Source organism: Gorilla gorilla, chromosome 4 (assembly GCF_029281585.2).
Source record: "Gorilla gorilla gorilla isolate KB3781 chromosome 4, NHGRI_mGorGor1-v2.1_pri, whole genome shotgun sequence".
NCBI lineage: Eukaryota > Metazoa > Chordata > Mammalia > Primates > Hominidae > Gorilla > Gorilla gorilla.
The window spans coordinates 70086747-70106897 of record NC_073228.2 but is presented as its reverse complement, the minus strand read 5'-3'; the positions used below and the strand labels follow the sequence as shown (position 1 = coordinate 70106897).

The window sequence follows — 20151 nt, the reverse complement described above, 5'->3', positions numbered from 1 at the left end:
CCACTGCACTCCAGCCTGGGTGACAGAGTGTGACTCCCTCTCAATAAATAAATAAATAAGAGTTTATCAAAGTTCAGTGTGCACACAAATGACCTGAGATCTCATTAAAAATCCAGGCTGCAGGCCGGGCACAGTGGTTCAGGCCTGTAATCCCAGCACTTTGAGAGGTCGAGGTGGGTGGAATCTTGAGCTGAGGAGTTCTAGACCAGCCTGGGCAACATAGCAAGACTCTGTCTGTACTAAAAATACAAAAAAAAAGCCAAATACAAAAAAAAAAAAAAAAAGTGGCAGATGCCTGTGGTCCCAGTTATTTGGGACTCAGGAGGCTGAGGTGGGAGGATCCCTTGAGCCTGTGGGGGTGGAGGTTGCAGAGTGAGCCAAGATTGGGCCGGGCCACTGCACTCCAGCCTGGGTGACAGCGAGAACCTGTCTCAAAAATAAAAGAAAAAAAAAATCAATGTTTAAAAGAAAAGGAGTTACGGCAGAAGTAGAGGCCTAAGTCATGTGACTGCACTTGTGTCCCTGTGTTCAGGGGACTTTGGAGAAGCAGTATTCACGCCTGAAATTCAAGGACATGCAGAAAATGAGAGTTGCTTGGCCAGGCACGGTGGCTCATGCCTGTAATTTCAACACTTTGGGAGACTGAGGCAGGTGGATCACCCGAGGTCAGGGGTTCGGGACCAGCCTGGCCAATCTGGTGAAATCCCATCTCTACATCTGTAAAAAATACAAACACTAGCCAGGTGTGGTGGTGGGTGCCTGTAATCCCAGCTACTCAGGAGGGCGAGGCAGGAGAATCACTTGAACCCTTGAGGCAGAGGTTGCAGTGAGCCAAGATCATGCCATTGCACTCCAGCCTGGGTGACAAGAGTGAAACTCAGTCTCAAAAAAAAAAAAAAAAAAAAAAGGGAGTTGCTTTTGTGTCCTCATCTATGTCCTTCCTCAGAGTCCCCAGTCTATTTTTTTTTTTTTTTTTTTTTTTTTGAGATAGAGTCTCACTCTGTCGCCCAGGCTGGAGTACAATGGCGGAGTCCCAGCTCACTGCAACCTCTGCCTCCCGGGTCCAGGTGACTCTTCTGCCTCAGCCTCCAGAGTAGCTGGAATTACAGGTGCCTGCCACCGCACCCGGCTAATTTTTGTATTTTTAGTAGAGATGGGGTTTTGCCATGTTGGCCAGGCTGGTCTCGAACTCCTGACCTCATGAACCATCCACCTCGGCCTCCCAAAGTGCTGAGATTACAGGCGTGAGCCACTGCGCCCAGCCAGGCGCCCCAGCATTGAAGGAAGAGGAGCCTCAAGTGAGGATAAGTGGGGGCGAGGCTTTTCGTGCTTAGGGTAGCCAGAGGCCAGCACTACAAGACCATGTCTAAACGGGGGGACCCCTCTGTCCTGGTCTCCAACCACCCACTCCAAGAACAGAGGCCTCACTCTAGCCTGAAAGACTCTTCTCTGACACTTGACCTTCCCTTTCCACAATCCCTGGAGCGAGAACAGTGAAATCACCTTTGCAAAATTATAACTAAGGAAATTATGACAGTGAATGACATCAGACCTAACCAACTCCATCTTGCTTCTAACGTCTAAACTGTCCTCATCCATTCCCGGATGTAGGCCGAACTAGTCTCGGGAAGGAATTTAGTTTGTAGTTTAAACTAAATATAATAGCCCTTCCCAAAAGCTAAACTCTTCTTGTAAAATGAACAAAAGGCCACCAGCCATCAAGTTAGAATAAGAGGGGCTGGAATTCTAAATATTACCAGCCATTATTCTGGACGTCATAAGATTTGCAACTTCTGCAATCATTCTCGAAGGCAACATCACTATTGTGAACCTAAGATTGGCCTTTCGAAATGGATCTTCAGGTTTTTGCATTTCTAAAAACCGGATGGCCCCATCTTTACTTGTCAACCAGGTCTGTGGCCCCCACACCCAGGAACTGACTCAGCAGAAGAGAACAGCTTCAACTCTCTGTGATTTCATCCCCCAGCCAACCAGTCAGCACTCCCGATTCACTGGCCCCCTACCCACCAAATTATCCTTAAAATCTCTGATCCCTGAGTTTTCGGGGAGAATGATTTGAGTAATAATAAAACTCTGGTCTCTGGCACAGCCAGCTCTGTGTGAATTACTCTGTGTGTGTGTGTGTGTGTTTTTTTCTTTCTTCTTTCAGATGGAGTTTCACTTTTCTTGCCCAGGCTGGAGTGCAGTGGCTCAATCTCAGCTCACCGCAACCTCCACCTCCCAGGTTCAAGCAATTCTCCTGCCTCAGCCTCCCCAGTAGCTGGGATTACAGGCATGTGCCACCATGCCCGGCTAAATTTTTTAGTAGCGACGGAGTTTCTCCATGTTGGTCAGGCTAGTCTCTAACTCATGACTTCAGGTGATCTGCCCGCCTTGGCCTCCCAAAGTGCTGAGATTACAGCTGTGAGGCACCATGCCCAGCCCTGTGAATTACTCTTTATTGCTTTTCCCCTGTCTTGATAAATCGACTCTGTCTAGGCTGCGGGCAACGTGAACCCCTTGGGCAGTTACAATAGGAGGAAGGATGTTCCCAGGTGGGCAGGTATGCAAACCTCCCTACAAAGTCCAAGGAAGTTGAGGGGCCCAAGGAAGAGTGGAACCGCCCAACAGGTTCACCTTGCCTGCTGCCTAGAGACAGCTCATTTACCAAGACAGGGGAATTGCCATAGAGAATAATTCACATGGAGGCGGCTGTGCTGGAGACCTGAGTTTTATTATTACTCAAATCAGTCTCCCTGAGCATTCAGGGATCAGGCATTTTTTTTTTTTTTTTTTTTTTAGGGACTGAGTTTTGCTCTGTCACCCAAGCTGGAGTGCAATGGCGCAATCTCGGCTTACCGCAACCTCTACCTCCTGGGTTCAAGCCATTCTCCTGCCTCAGCCTCTGGAGTAGCTGGTATTACAGGCATGTACCACCACTCCTGGCTAATTTTGTATTCTTAGTAGAGACGGGGTTTCTCCATGTTGGTCAGGCTGGTCTTGAACTCCCAACCTTAGGTGATCCGCCCACCTCGGCCTCCCAAAGTCCTGGGATTACAGGCATGAGCCACTGCTCCCGGCCTTTTTTGTTTTTTAATCATAATACAATTTTTTTCTTATCAACAAAAGTCTGGCATGAAATGAAATAGAACATTTTGAAATACATATAAAGAGACAAGGCACGGTGGCTCACACCTGTAATCCCAGCACTTTGAAAGGCCGAGGTGGGCAGATCACAAGGTCAGGAGATGGAGACCATCCTGGCTAACACAGTGAAACCCCATCGCTATTAAAAATACAAAAAGTTAGCCAAGTGTGGTGGCGGGCACCTGTAGTCCCAGCCACTTGGGAGGCTGAGGCAGGAGAATGACGTGAACCCGGGAGGCAGAAGTTGCAGTGAGCCGAGATCGTGCCACTGCACTCCAGCCTGGGCGACAGAGAGAGATCCGTCTCAAAATAAATAAGTAAATAAATAAATAATAAAGACAGTGAAAAAAATAGTCACATATTCTTGAAAGAATTACTGGTAACATTTCAGTGTCCTTCTAGCACTTTTTTCTAAGTATACATATAGATTTTCCCCACTAATCAGATTTTTTTTTTCTTTTCTTTTTTTTTTTTTTTTTTTCAGATGGAATCTCACTGTTTTCCAGGCTGGAGTGCATTGGCATGATCTCAGATCACTGCAAACTCTGCCTCCCAGGTTCAAGCAATTATCCTGCCTCAGCCTTCCAAGTAGCTGGGATTACAGGCGCCCACCACTACGCCAGGCTAATTTTTGTATTTTTAGTGGAAACGAGGTTTCACCATATTGGCCAGGCTGGCCTCAAACTCCTGACATCAAATGATCCGCCCGCCTTGGCCTCCCAAAGCGCTGGGATTAATGGCGTGAGCCACTGCGCCCGGCCTTAATCACATTTTTCTAAAAACGAAGTGGGAAATCTCATGGGGTCCACAAGGTACATTCGGCCCCTGTCCTGTATGTTGGGATTTTCAGAATGAGAGTCTGCAGGGGGTCCCCAGCACCGTCTCTTCAGCGGCAATACCGCTCTCGGCCACAAGAGAGGGATGTGTGCTCAGGTACGTCGGCTCCAAAGCTGGAAAGGGTAGCCCTGGCACCTGGCGCTGGCAGCTCCCACTTGGATCATCCTTAGTCACTCCTAGCTTTATTGCTCACTGCTCAGTGCGCTTCTTGGAAACCTTGGTTCATGAGGGAAAAAAAAGACAACTCACATGCTCACTCTTGCACCGTTCTGCCCGAATTTGACAAATCTTTGGACAGCTCTCCCCTCGTGTTGCAGCCTCGGGCTTCGCAGGTCATCGCCCCCAGCCTCACACCCTTCACCAATTTCCCATCATTGCCCAGGACCCATGAGGCCTGCTGTGCCTGGATGCCCTGGTCCAGCTTCCGACCTCCTTTCCCATCACCTGCCACCCCACACACTCTGTTTTCAAACAGCAGTGGCCTTACCTCAGCTGCGATTGCAATCACTCACCTCTGCCACCGGCAGACCTTCAGGCGTGCTGCATTTTTTTTTGACGGAGTCTGGCTCTGCTGCCCATGCTGGAGTGCAATGGTGCGACCTTGACTCACTGAAACCTTCGCCTCCCAGGTTCAAGAGATTCTTGTGCCTCGGCCTCCCAAGTAGATGGGACTACAGGCACCCACCACGATGCCTGGCTAATTTTTTGTGTTTTGAGTAGAGATGAGGTTTCACCATGTTGGCCAGGCTGGTCTCGACCTCCTAACCTCAGGTGATCCACCCACCTCGGCCTCCCAAAGTGCTGGGATTACAGGCGTGAGCCACCGTGCCCGGCCTGAACTGGGAAAACCTTTGGACAGCTCTCCCCTTGTGTTGCAGCCTCGGGCTTCGCAGGTCATCGCCCCCAACTTGACACCCTTCACTGGTTTCCCCTTATTTCCCTGGACCCAGTCTGAACCTCTTATAAGGCCTGTCAGGCCCCAATGTCCTGGCCCCGCTTCTAACCTTTGTCCCTGCTGCCCACCACCCCACATACGGTTACCGGACAGCACTGGGTTCATGTCAGCTGCGATTGCGAACACTCAGCTCTGCCACCAGCAGACCCTCCTGTATGTAACTTTCCAGAAGGCTCTTCCCAGCATTTCTTTTTTTTTTTTTTTCTTTTTTGAGATGGAGCCTCACTCTGTGGCACAGGCTGGACTGCAGTGGCATGATCTCGGCTCACTGCAACCTCCACCTCCTGGGTTCAAGCAATTCTCCTGCCTCAGCCTCTCAAGTAGCTGGGATTACAGGCGCACCACCACACCCAGCTAATTTTTGTATTTTTAGTAGAGACAGGGTTCAGCCATGTTGGCCAGGATGGTTTCAATCTCTTGACCTCGTGATCCGCCCACCTCGGCCTCCCAAAGTGTTGGGATTACAGTGTCAGCCACCGTGCCTGAACTTCCCAGTATTTTATAAGCAGTTACCTCTTCCCAGAAGTCTCCCTCCACCCTGCAATTCTGTGTTATGTAATTCTCTGAGCTTCTGTGGGGCACAATGAGCCCCCGTCACACCACTTAGCACACTGGAGTGTCTGCCTGCCTTCTCAGATGGAAGCTCCATGAGCGTGAGCATGTGTCAGCCTCACGCACGCATATCCCCAGCACTTCAACACCATGCTTGGCACCCCATAGGGCTCAGTAAGGATTTTACTAAATATGGCCAGCTACAGTGGCTTGCACCTATAATCTCGACACTTTGGGAGGCCAATGTGGGAGGATCACTTGAAGCCAGAAGTTTGAGACCAGCCTGGGCAACATAGTGACCCTGTCTCTTCAGAATATTAAACACTTAGCCAGGTGTGGTGGCGTGCACCTCTAATCCCAGCTACTCAGGAAGCCAGGGTGGGATAGCCGCTTGAACCCAGGAGCTCAAGGGTGCAGTGAGCTATGATTGTGCCACTGCACTCCAGCCAGGCTGGCAGAAGGAGATCCTCTCTCTAAAAAAAGGTGACTAAATGTGTGAATGAAGGAATGAATGAGTGTGTTCTTCCCTGTTCCCCAAGAAGGGTCTGCAAAAGCCAGTGCCCTTCCTTCCATCTCCTTCCCTCCCTGTTCACCGGGTGCCTCTCATTGTCTCCCAAGCCTCTGCAGACACATCCCAAGGAACAATGCTGCTGAAGGACTAGTTCTGTTCCTTGTGATGGTGGAAAGAAATGGGATTCAAGCCAGGCACTGTGGCTCACGCCTGTAATCCCAGGACTTTGGGAGGCTGAGGCGGGAGGATTGTTTGAGGCCAGGGGTTTGAGGCCAGCCTGGGGAATATAGTAAGACCCTCATCTCTACAAAAAACAAAGATTAGCCAGGTGTGGTGGTGCATGCCTGTAATCCCAGCTGCTTGGGAGGCTGAGGCAGGGGGATAGCTTGAGCCCAGAAGGTTGAGACTGGAGTGAGCCATGATCACACTGGTGCACTAGAGCCTGGGTGACAGGGTTAGACCCTGTCTGTAAAAAATACTAAAAAAAAAAAAAAAAAAAGAGGCCAGATGCAGTGGCCCACACCTGTAATTCCAGCACTTTGGGAGGCCAAGGCGGATGGATCACCTGAGGTCAGGAGTTCAAGACCAGCCTGGCCAACATGGTGAAACCCCATCTCTACTAAAAATACAAAAATTAGCTAAGTGCGGTGGCATGCACCTGTAATCCCAGCCACTCGGGAGGCTTAGGCAGGAGAATTGCCTGAACCCAGGAGGCAGAGGTTGCAGTGAGCCGAGATCGGGCCACTGCACTCCAGCCTGGGTGACAGAGCAAGTTTCCATCTCAGAAAAAAAAATAAAAATTAAATAAATAAATAAATAAAAGATATGGGATTTGGAGTGAGGCCAACCCAGCCTCAGAACTGGCTCTACCACTTACCAGCTGTGCACTTACCTTATTTTCTCCATTTGCAAAGTGAGGAAAACAGGACCAAGCTTGCAAGGTTTCTGTGAGACAGCGCCTGCCAGCCTGACATGTGGTAGGCAGTCATTAGATCAGGGTCTTCCTCCCTCTTTCCCAGTGTCCCCGCCTAAGCTCCCTCTGGAACCTTGGGACACACACACTATTGTAATCTCAAGTAGCAGCTGCTACTTCCCTGACCCACCTCTGTCCTCCCCAAGGTTACCCTGTCCTCTATCCCCCCACAAAGAGTAGTGCCAGACACAGAATAGATGCTCCAAAGATATGAAAAGAATAAAGGAGTGAATGAAGCAGCCACTGCAGTATCCCTGGGGGCATGTTCCCAAGTAGCCACCAGCCTCCTTTATTTATGTTTTTTCTTTTTTTTTTTGAGAAAGAATCTCACTCTGTCACCCAGGCTGGAGTGTAGTGGTGGGATCTTGCCTCAATGCAAACTCTGCTTCCGCCTCCTGGGTTCAAATGATTCTCCTGCCTCAACCTCCAAAGTAGCTGGGATTACAGGCACCCACCATCATGCGCGGACTTGTTTTTTTTTTTTTTTTTTGAGATGGGAGTCTCAGTTTGTCACCAGGCTGCAGTGCAGTGGCGTGATCCCAGCTCACTGCAAACTCTGACTTTTTGGTTCAAGTGATTCTTCTGCCTCAACCTCTTGAGTAACTGGGATTACAGGCACACACCACCACACTCAGCTTATTTTTGTAGTTTTAGTAGAGATGGGATTTCACCATGTTGGCCAAGCTGGTCTCAAACTCCTGACTTCAGGTGATCCATCCACCTCCACCTCCTAAAGTGCTGGGATTACAGATGTGAGCCACCGTGCCAGCCGTCAGTTTGGGTACTTTTTTTTTTTTTTGAGACAGAGTTTTGCTCTTGTTGCCCAGGTTGGAGTGCAATGGTGCGATCTCAGCTGACCACAACCTCTGCCTCCCAGGTTGAAGCAATTCTCCTGCCTCAGCCTCCCGAATAGCTGGGATTACAGGCATGTGCCACCATGCCTGGCTAATTTTGTATTTTTAATAGAGACAGGGTTTCACCGTGTTGGCCAGGCTGGTCTCGAACTCCTGACTTCAAGTGATCCACCACCTCAGCCTCCCAAAGTGCTAGGATTGCAGGTGTGAGCCACCACGACCGGCCAGTTTGACTCCTTTCTATCAATCCACTTTTGTCTCCTGACTCTTCCTCCTCTTCATAGTATTGAGTCCATCTAGTGAGTTTTAAATTTTTGTTATTGTATTTTTGTTTTAAAATTTCCATTTGAGTCTAGGTGCAGTGGCTCATGCGTGTAATCCCAGTACTCGGAGGCCGAGGCGGTCAAATCACTTCAATTCAGGAGTTTGGGACCAGCCTGGGTGACATGGCAAGACCCTCTCTCTACAAAAAACACAAAACTTGTGCTCTTTTCGGTAGCACATGTACTAAAATTGGAACGATACAGTGAAGATTAGCATGGCCCCTGCGCAAAGATAACATGCAAATTCGTGATGCATCCCATATTCTTGCCACAGTCTGCTGCCTGTTACTTCGCTTTGCTTCCCTTCCCCGGATCCTGCCATAACGTCACAGGGCCCATGACGCCATACCCTTTCCATGTTCGTCTCCCATTGCACCACTGAGGTTGGAGACTGGAGAACAATCTGGCCATCCCCACTCAGGCGTGGCACCTTGCCACCTGCCCCCTCATGCAACAATAGATAAATTTTTAAAAATACAAAAATTAGTCAGGCATGGTGGTACACACTTTTAGTCCCAGCTACTAGGGAGGCTGAGGTGGGAGGATCACTTGAGTCCAGGAGGCAGAGGCTGCAGTGAGCTGAGACTGTGTCACTGCACACAGCCTGGGCAACAGAGTGAGACTCTGTCTTAAAAAAAGAGGGCTGGGCATATGTACCAGCTACTTAGGAGGCTGAGGCAGGAGAATCGCTTGAACCTGGGAGGGGGAGGTTGGAGTGAGCCAAGATCGTGGCAGGGCACTCCAGCCTGGATGACAAGAGCCAAACTCCATCTCAAAACCTCAAAACAAAACAAAATGACAAAACAAGACCAGGTGCAGTGGCTCATGCCTGTAATCCTGGCACTTTGGGAGGCCAACGTGGGTAGATCACCTGAGGTCAGGGATTCAAGACCAGCCTGGGCAACATGATGAAACTCCGTCTCTACTAAAAATACAAAAATTAGGCTGGGCATGGTGGCCCACACCTCTAATCCAAGCACTTTGGGAGGCCAAGACAGTCGGATCACGAGGTCAGGAGATTGAGACCATCCTGGCTAACACGGTGAAATATCATCTCTACTAAAAATACAAAAATTAGCTGGTCAAGGTGGTGGGTGCCTATAGTCCCAGCTAGTTGGGAGGCTGAGGCAGGAGAATCGATTGAACCCGGGAGGTGGAGGTTGCAGTGAGTGGAGATCAAACTGCAAGGCGGCAGCAAGGCTGGGGAAGGGGCGCCCACCATTGCCTAGGCTTGCTTAGGTAAACAAAGCAGCCAGGCAGCTGGAACTGGGTGGAGCCCACCACAGCTCCAGGAGGCCTGCCTGCCTCTGTAGGCTCCACCTCTGGGGGCAGGGCACAAACTAAAAGTCAGCAGTAACCTCTGCAGACTTAAATGTCCCTGTCTGACAGCTTTGAAGAGAGTAGTGGTTCTCTCAGTACGCAGCTGCAGATCTGAGAACAGGCAGACTGCCTCCTAAAGTGGGTCACTGACCCCCGAGCAGCCTAACTGGGAGGCACCCCCCAGTAGGGAGAGACTGACACCTCACTCGGCCGGGAAGTCCTCTGAAACCAAACTTCCAGAGGAATGATCAGACAGCTGAATTTGTGCTTCACGAACACCCGCTGTTCTGCAGCCACCGCTGCTGATACCCAGGCAAACAGGGTCTGGAGTGGACCTCTAGCAAACTGCAACAGACCTGCAGCTGAGGGTCCTGTCTGTTAGAAGGAAAACTAACAAACAGAAAGGACGCCCACACCAAAACCCATCTGTACATCACCATCATCAAAGACCAAAAGTTGATAAAACCACAAAGATGGGGAGAAAACAGAGCAGAAAAACTGGAAACTCTAAAAAGCAGAGCGCCTCTCCTTCTCCAAAGGAATGCAGTTCCTCACCAGCAACAGAACAAAGCTGGACAGAGAATGACTTTGATGAGTTGAGAGAAGAAGGCTTCTGATGATCAAACTACTGCGAGCTACAGGAGGAAATTCAAACCAATACCGAAGAAGTTAAAAACTTTGAAAAACAATTAGATGCATGTATAACTGGAATAACCAATGCAGAGAAATGCTTAAAGGAGCTGATGGAGCTGAAAGCCAATTTCGAGAACTACGTGAAGAAGGCAGAAGCCTCAGGAGCCGATGCGATCAACTGGAAGAAAGGGTATCAGTGATAGAAGATGAAATGAATGAAATGAAGCGAGAAGGGAAGTTTAGAGAAAAAAGAATAAAAAGAAACAAACAAAGCCTCCAAGAAATATGGGACTATGTGAAAAGACCAAACCTACGTTTGACTGGTGTACCTGAAAGTGACGGGGAGAATGGAACCAAGTTGGAAAACACTCTGCAAGATATTATCCAGGAGAACTTCCCGAATCTAGCAAGGCAGGCCAACATTCAGATTCAGGAAATACAGAGAATACCACAAAGATACTCCTCGAGAAGAGCAACTCCAAGACACATAATTGTCAGATTCACCAAACTTGAAATGAAGGAAAAAATGTTAAGGGCAGCCAGAGAGAAAGGTCGGGTTACCCACAAAGGGAAGCCCATCAGACTAACAGCGGATCTCTCAGCAGAAACTCTTCAAGCCAGAAGAGAGTGGGGGCCAATATTCAACATTCTTAAAGAAAAGAATTTTCAACCCAGAATTTCATATCCAGCCAAACTAAGCTTCATAAGTGAAGGAGAAATAAAATACTTTACAGACAAGCAAATGCTGAGAGATTTTATCACCACCAGGCCTGCCCTAAAAGAGCTCCTGAAGGCAGCACTAAACATGGAAAGGAACAGCCGGTACCAGCCACTGCAAAAACATGCCAAACTGTAAAGACCATCGAGGCTAGGAAGAAACTGCATCAACTAACGAGCAAAATCACCAGCTAACATCATAATGACAAGATCAAATTCACACATAACAATATTAACTTTAAATGTAAATGGGCTAAATGCTCCAATTAAAAGACACGGACTGGCAAATTGGATAAGGAGTCAAGACCCATCAATCAGTGTGCTGTATTCAGGAAACCCATATCATGTGCAGAGACACACATAGACTCAAAATAAAGGGATGGAGGAAGATCTACCAAGCAAATGGAAAACAAAAAATGGCAGGGGTTGCAATCCTAGTCTCTGATAAAACAGACTTTAAACCAACAAAGATCAAAAGAGACAAAGAAGACCATTACATAACGGTAAAGGGATCAATTCAACAAGAAGAGCTAACTATCCTAAATATATATGCACCCAATACAGGAGCACCCAGATTCATAAAGCAAGTCTTTAGTGACCTACAAAGAGACTTAGACTCCCACACATTAATAATGGCAGACTTTAACACCCCACTGTCAACATTAGACAGATCAACGAGACAGAAAGTCAACAAGGATACCCAGGAATTGAACTCAGCTCTGCACCAAGTGGACCTAATAGACATCTACAGAACTCTCCACCCCAAATCAACAGAATATACATTTTTTTCAGCACCACACCACACCTATTCAAAAATTGACCACATACTTGGAAGTAAAGCTCTCCTCAGCAAATGTAAAAGAACAGAAAGTATAACAAACTATCTCTCAGACCACAGTGCAATCAAACTAGAACTCAGGACTAAGAATCTCACTCAAAGCCGCTCAACTACATGGAAACTGAACAACCTGCTCCTGAATGACTACTGGGTACATAACGAAATGAAGGCAGAAATAAAGATGTTCTTTGAAACCAATGAGAACAAAGACACAACATACCAGAATCTCTGAGACGCATTCAAAGCAGTGTGTAGAGGGAAATTTATAGCACTAAATGCCCACAAGAGAAAGCAGGAAAGATTCAAAATTGACACCCTAACATCACAATTAAAAGAACTAGAAAAGCAAGAGCAAACACATTCAAAAGCTAGCAGAAGGCAAGAAATAACTAAAATCAGAACAGAACTGAAGGAAATAGAGACACAAAAAACCCTTCAAAAAATTAATGAATCCAGGAGCTGGTTTTTTGAAAGGATCAACAAAATTGATAGACCGCTAGCAAGACTAATAAGAAAAGGGAGAAGAATCAAATAGACGCAATAAAAAATGATAAAGGGGATATCACCACCGATCCCACAAAAATACAATCTACCATCAGAGAATACTGCAAACACCTCTACGCAAATAAACTAGAAATTCTAGAAGAAATGGATAAATTCCTAGACACATACACTCTCCCAAGACTAAACCAGGAAGAAGCTGAATCTCTGAATAGACCAATAACAGGAGCTGAAATTGTGACAATAATCAATAGCTTACCAACCAAAAAGAGTCCAGGACCAGATGGATTCACAACCGAATTCTACCACAGGTACAAGGAGGATCTGCTACCATTCCTTCTGAAACTATTCCAATCAATAGATAAAGAGGGAATCCTCCCTAACTCATTTTATGAGGCCAGCATCATCCTGATACCAAAACCGGGCAGAGATACAACCAAAAAAGAGAATTTTACACCAATATCCTTGATGAACATTGATGCAAAAATCCTCAATAAAATACTGGCAAACCGAATCCAGCAGCACATCATTTCATCATTTCACTTCATCATTTCATCATTTTATCTCATGATTTCATTTCATCTCATCATTTCATCATTTCATTTCATTCTTTCATTTCATCATTTCATCTCAACATTTCATTTCATTATTTCACTTCATCTCATTTCATCATTTCATCTCATGATTTCATCTAATCATTTCATTTCATCTCATTTCATTTTTTCATCTCGTCATTTCATCTCATTTCATCTTTTCATCTCATTTCATTTAATCATTTCAATTCATTTCAATTATTCCATCATTTCATTTCATCATTTCAACATTTGACTTCATTTCATCATTACATCATATCATTTCATCATTTCATCTTTTCATCATTTCATCATTACATTTCATCCTTTAATTTCATCCTTTCATTTCATTATTTCATCTCATCTTTGCATTTCATCATTTCATTTCATTATTTCACTTCATCTCATCATTTCATCATTTCATCTCATTTCATTTCATCTCGTTTCATCTCATTTCATCTTTTCATCTCGTCATTTCATTTCATTTGATCATTTCATCATTTCATTTCATTATTTCATCATTTAATCATTTAACTTCATCATTTCATTTCATAAAATTATTTCATATCATCTCTTCATCATTTGATCCTTTCATTTCATCATTTCATTTCATTTCATCATTTCACTTCATCATTTCATTTCATCATTACATTTCATTTCCTCATTTCATTTCACCATTTCATTTCATCATTTCATCATTTCATCATTCCATTTCATGATTTCATTTCATCATTTCATCCTTTCATTTCATCATTTCATCTCATCATTTCATTTCATTCTTTCATTTCATCATTTTATCTCAACATTTCATTATTTCACTTCATCTCATCATTTCATCTCATGATTTCATTTCATCTAATCATTTCATTTCATCTCATTTCATCTTTTCATCTCGTCATTTCATTTCATCTTTTCATCTCATTTCATTTCAATTATTTCATCATTTCATCATTTCAACATTTGACTTCATCATTTCATTTCATATCATTTCACCATTTCATCTTTTCATTTCATCATTTCATTACATTTCATTTCATCCTTTCATTTCATCCTTTCATTTCATTATTTCATCATTTCATCTCATCTTTGCATTTCATCATTTCATTATTTCACTTCATCTCATCATTTCATCATTTCATCTCATGATTTCATTTCATCTCATCATTTCATCTCATTTCATCTTTTCATCTCATTTCATTTCATTTGATCATTTCATCATTTCATTATTTCATCATTTAATCATTTCACATTTCATCATTTCATTTCATAAAATTATTTCATATCATTTCTTCATCATTTGATCTTTTCATTTCATCATTTCATTTCATTTCATCATTTCACTTCATTTCATTTCATTACATTTCATTTCCTCATTTCATTTCATCATTTCATCATTCCATGATTTCATCATTTCATCCTTTCATTTCATTATTTCATCTCATCATTTCATCTCATCATTTCATTTCATCATTTAATCTCAACATTTCATTTCATTATTTCACTTCATCTCATTTCATTTCATCTCTATTTCATTTCATCTAGTCATTTCATTTCATCTCATTTCATCTTTTCATCTCGTCATTTCATCTTTTCATCTCATTTCATTTCATTTAATCATTTCATTTCAATTCATTTCAATTATTTCATTTCATCATTTCATTTCATCATTTCAAAATTTGACTTCATTTTATCATTTCATTTCATCATTTCATATCATTTCATCATTTCATCTTTTCATCATTTCATCATTACATTTCATCATTTCATTTCATCCTTTCATCATTTCATCCTTTCATTTATTTCATCATTTCATCTCATCTTTGCATTTCATTTCATTTCATTATTTCATTTCATCTCATCATTTCATTTCATCTCATTTCATCTTTTCATCTCATCATTTCATTTGATCATTTCATCATTTCATTTCATTTCATCATTTAATCATTTCACTTCATCATTTCATTTCATAATATTATTTCATATCATTTCTTCACCATTTGATCTTTTCATTTTCATCATTTCACTTCATCATTTCATCATTTCACTTCATCATTTCATTTCATCATTACATTTCATTTCCTCATTTCATCATTTCATTTCATCATTCCATGATTTCATTTCATCCTTTCATCTCATTATTTCATCATTTCATCTCATCGTTTCATTTCATCATTTAGTTTCATTTCATCATTTCATTACAATTCATCATTTCATTTCATCGTTTCATTTCTTCATCATTTCCTTTCATCATTTCATTTCATTTCATCATTTCATTTCAGTGATAGATGTATTTAAGTGCTAATGCGATGCCCAGGAGACACCCTATTTCCCTTTGTAAAACACCTCCTTCAACAAAAGGCAACCTCTCATGGCTGGCTAAGTCTACAGGGATACCGGCCTCTCTTCAACCACCCAATTTGATTTAGAACCTCAAACAGCACCTCAGTTTCATAAAAACCTAAAACATAAACAACACTTGGTTGTAAGTGAGCCAACAGTTTCTTGTCTCTTTCTCAGCTCAAGGCTTAAGGCCGTGTCTCCCCAACTACGTTCAGCGGAAGAAAAGATCCCCTGGACAAATAAGTTTGAGAACTGTTGTTGCAGGACTTCTCAGAACCTTTAAAACACAAATCCTCATCCGCAGGGATCTTCAGGAGGGAGATGGCTGATGCAGGACAACTTTCTTTCACAGAAGCATCTTGCGGAATACAGTATGAGATACATAAAGGCTGCATTGAGTCTTTTTAAGGGCCCAGGCCTTCGTGGCACTGGGGTAGGAGCTCTCCAGATAGCATCTAATGAGTAGGAACATTCAGGTGGCTTTTTTTTCCTTACTGTCAAAACTGTGTGTGCACCATGAATGAAGCTGGTCTCCCTTATCCATATCAAAACTAAACCCAAATTAATTGGCTAAATTGGGACTCAACACCTCCAGGAGCCATGCGGAAGAAAGCCCCACCACACTTTAAAGTAGCTTACCTCATCATATTTGATGAAAGCAAAACGCTTATGACCAGTATGCTGCTAATACAAGTCAACAGATAATGCTGTATGAAAAATTATTTTTCCCAACCATAGCTAGCACAGTTCACATTTTGCATTACACTTTCCCTCCTTTTTTAAAATTTTAAACACAGGTCCTTTGCTCTTTTTTTAAATTTTAATTTAATTATACAAGACAGAGTCTCAGTATGTTGCCCAGGCTGATCTTCAACTCCTGAGCTCAAGCGATACATCCGTCTCCGCCTCCCAAAGTGCTGAGATTAGAGGCCTGAGACACTGTGCCCGGCCTTAAACACAAATCTTAATTCATTCTTACAATTATCCTCAGGTTAGAAAAATGGAAGGGGAAGAAAAATGGCAAGCAGGTAGGCTGACTTCGGCTTCATTATTTGGAAGGACAGTTTGCTCAGCTAAAACACACTGCTGCCCACAAAGGTCAAGACAACAGAAAAATACAGACTTATATAAATAGATTTTATATGTGACAGCAGTTTGAACAGAGACTTTTTCAATGCAAATGACAAACAGCTGTGCTTGGGAATAAATGACAACGAATTTTTTTATCTCAACAGCTGTCCTGAGAGCACGTCTCTACATCTCTACCTGCATTCTGGAATCAGGGAGAAAGCCAAAACGGATGACAAGACACTAGATCAGCCGTGTCCAACCCTTTGACTACAAGGACTTTTCCGCCTATCTGTGGTGGTGGGTATCATGAAAATTATGCACAAGCCTTTTTTTTTTTTTTTTTAAGCTCATCAGCTATTGTTAGCAGTAGTGTATTTTATGTGTGGCCCAGGAGCATTCTTCTCCCAACGTGGCGCTGAGAAGCCAAAAGACTGGACACCTGTACACTATATCAAAAGGCTACTCCTCCTGGAAGCAACTGTAAAGAATTTCTGACATTATCTTGACATGAAAACCAATGGATAGTGGGACAGAATGCAAAATCTTCCACAATTTTTCTTGTTGGTTTTTTTTTTTTTTTTGAGTCAAGGTGTTGATCTGTGGCCCAGGCTGGAATACACTGGTGAGATCACAGCTCAGTGCAGGCTCAAGTGCTCGTCCCGCCTCAGCCACAGTACTAGCTGGGAGTACAGATGCCCACAACCACTCCTTGCTAGTGTTTTATTTTTTGTAGAGACGGGGTCTCACTATATTGTCCAGGTTGGTCTCAAACTCCTTGACTCAAGGGATCCAGGACAGGATAACAGGTGTGAGCCACCACACCTGGCTATGTGCATTAACTTTGAAAACAAATACAAGGCCCCACAAAAGTTAAGGTTTTCCCACCTAATTTCCAGGGGATCTTTTGGTGCAAGGATGAGAAACCCTTAAAAGTACACAGACAGCTCCAATGATTCAAGAGAGTTCATTCCGGCTGAGCCAGCCCACTGGGCAAACTGACCTCCAAAAAAGGCCCACCCATGACATACACCAGATGGCTCTCCAAGAATCTCTCCAGTTCTCAGGGTCCCTAAGGTACTGAACAGAGCTAGGAAAGCAAACCCATTTGCTTCTTCCTGCACGAAACCCCTTGAGGTCAAGACCCCACAATCAGAGGAGGATGGAGTGGCTCACTCTCAGTCAACAGGCCAGATTCAAGGTGGTATAATGTCTTAACCAAGGGTGTGGGACACCAGGTCTGAGTCCCAACTCAGTTCTCCTTTCATAACCACACTTTGTTAATTCTCCTTAACAGGGGTTCCTGGCAAGTCATTTCTCCCTCAGGCCTTCGGTTTCCTCACCTACAAGCTGAGAGGGCTGCACCAGATGGAAATTCGGGGGGTAAGGGGATTTCCGCGCGCAGCCCACCCCGCCCAAGGGTCCCTCGAGCCTCCATCACAGTTCCCACCACGCACCCGCTCCACAGCTCCTGCCCAAGGTGAGGGCTGGTCCCGGGTCCTCCGGCTGCCGCATCAGCGAGTGTAGTAAGGAGAAGCCTCCAAGGGGGCGACGCAGGCTCAAGGATGCAACTCGGCCAGGAGTGAACTAGGGCCCCGAGGGAGATGTCCGGTCCGCTGCGGGAGCCCAGCCCTGGTCCCCGACCCCCTTACCTCCACGGTCCGTATCTCCTGCTGGGTGAGGTGCTTCGACACAGCGCACTTGGTGCCCAGCCCGCGCAGGCTGCCGACGGAGATGCCGATGAGCTTCTGGAGCTGCGCGCACTGCTGCAGCGCCCGGCTGGCCGCGGCCCGGGCGCCTCCCTCTGCGGCAGCCGCGTCACCCCCGCCACCACCCTCCTTCTTCTCGCCCATCGCCGCCGAGCGCAGAGCCACTCTATGCAGGCTGCAGCGTCCCAGCGGCGGAGCCCAGGGCGCAGGCGTCTAGGCAAGGAACCCCCCCCAGCCGGGAGAGCTGGACCAGGAGCGCCCCTAGGCGCTGCCTGAGCCAGGACGCCGGTAGAGCTGGCAGCCGAGTCTGCTGATCCCGCCTTCAGACCCGCCGCGGTGGGGACAAAAAGCCGTGGCGGCGGGGGGAGAAGCCGCGACAGCGGGGGGAAAAAGCTGTGGCGGTGAAAAGCCGCGGTGACGGGGGCAAAAAGCCATGGCGGCGGGGGCAAAAAGCCGCAAAAAGCCACGGCGGCGGTGACAAAAAGCCGCGGCGGTGGGAGCAAAACGCCACGACGGCAAAAAGCCGCGGCGGCGGGGGAAAAAGCCGGGGCGACGGGGACAAACAGCCGCGGTGGCAAAAAGCTGCGGTGGCGGGGGCAAAAAGCCGCGGTGACCGGGCAAAAAGCCGTAAAAAGCTGCAGCGTCGGGGGCAAAAAGCCGTGACGGCGGGGGCAAGAAGCCGCGGCGGCGGGGGCAAAAAGGGGCGGCGGCGGGGGCAAAAAGGGGCGGCGGCGGGGGCAAAAAGGGGCGGCGGCGGGGGCAAAAAGGGGCGACGGCGGGGGCAAAAAGGGGCGACGGCGGGGGCAAAAAGGGGCGGCGGCGGAAAAAAGCCGCAGTGGCGGGGGCAAAAAGCTGCAGCGGCAAAAAGATGCGGCGGCGGGGGCAGAAAGCCGCGGCGGAGGGTGCAAAAGGCAGGGGCGGCAAAAAGCCGCGACGACGGGGCCAAAAAGCCGTGGCGGGAAAAACCTGCGGCTGCGGGGACCAAAAGCCCCAAAAAGCCGCGGCGGCGGGGGCCAAAAGCCGCAGCGGTAAAAAGCCGCGGCGGCAGGGGGAAAAAGCCGCGGGGGCAAAAAGCCGCGATGGCAGGGACATAAAGCCGCAAAAACCGGCGGCGGCAAAGGCAGAAAGCCGCGGCGGCGGGGGCAAATAGCAGCGGCGGAAGGGGCAAAAAGCAGCGGCGGCGGGGGCAAAAAGCCGCGATGGCAAAAAGCCGCGGCGGCGGGTGCAAGAAGCCGCAAAAAGCCGCGGCGGCGGGGTCAAAAAGCCCGGACGGCGGGGGCAAGAAGCCGCGGCGGCGAGGGCAAAAAGCTGCTGCGGGAAAAACCTGCCGCGGCGGGGGGAAAAAAGCCGCGGCGGCGGGGTCAAAAAGCCCGGACGGCGAGGGCAAGCAGCCGCGGCGGCGAGGGCAAAAAGCTGCTGCGGGAAAAACCTGCGGCGGCGGGGAGAAAAAAGCCGCGGCGGCGGGGGCCAAAAGCCGTAAAAAGATGCGGCGGGCGGGGGCCAAAAGCTGCAAAAAACCGCGGCGGCGAGGGCAAAAAGTTGTGGCTTCAGGGGCAAAAAGCCGTAGCGGCAAAAAGCGGCGGCAGGGGCAGAAAGCAGGGGCGGCAAAAAGCCGCGGCGGCGGGGGAAGAACCCGGGGCAAAGCCGGGCAAGAAGCCGCGGCGGCGGCAAAAAACCGCGGCGGCAGGAAAACGCCGCGGCAGCAAAAAGCCTCGGCGGCGGGGGGAAAAAGACGGCCCGACGGGGGCAACAAGCCGCGGCGGCGGGGGTAAAAAGCCGCGGCGGCGGGGGCAAGAAGCCGCGGCCGCAAAAAGATGCAGCGGCGGGGGCAAAATGGCCCGGCGGGGGCAAGAAGTCGCGGTGGGAAAAACCTGTGGCGGCGGGGACCAAAAGCCCCAAAAAGCCGTGGCGGCAGAGCCAAAAGCCGCAAAAAGCCGCGGCGGAAAAAGGCGTGGCGGCGGGTGCAAAAAGCCGCTGCGGCAGGGGGAAAAAAGCCGCGACGGCGGGGACATAAAGCAGCAAAAAGCCATGGCGGCGGGGGCAAAAAGCAACGGGGGCGGGGGCAGAAAGCCGCGGCGGCAAAAATAGGCAAAAAGCTCATGCCTGAAATCCCAGCACTCTGGGAGGCCAAGGTGGGTGGGTCACCTGAGTTTAGGAGTTTGCGACCAGCCTGACCAACATGGCGAAACCCTATCTCTACTAAAAATACAAAAATATTAGCCAGGTGTGGTGGCGGGCACCTGTAGTCCCAGCTATTTGGGAGACTGAGGCTGGAGAATCGCTTGAACCCGGGAGGTGGAG

General features: G+C 47.2%; 1 non-coding gene and 1 pseudogene across 1 annotated transcript; both read left to right on the top strand.

Annotated features, from left to right (window-relative positions):
* The first annotated feature begins 8312 nt into the window (after positions 1–8312).
* LOC129534012 (U6 spliceosomal RNA) lies at positions 8313–8419 on the top strand. Its single transcript, XR_008680423.1, has one exon. It is a non-coding gene; the product is annotated as a U6 spliceosomal RNA (small nuclear RNA).
* Positions 8420–15673: 7254 nt separating this feature from the next.
* LOC115933472 (ribosome-binding protein 1-like) lies at positions 15674–19622 on the top strand (annotated as a pseudogene).
* The last annotated feature ends 529 nt before the right edge of the window (positions 19623–20151 follow it).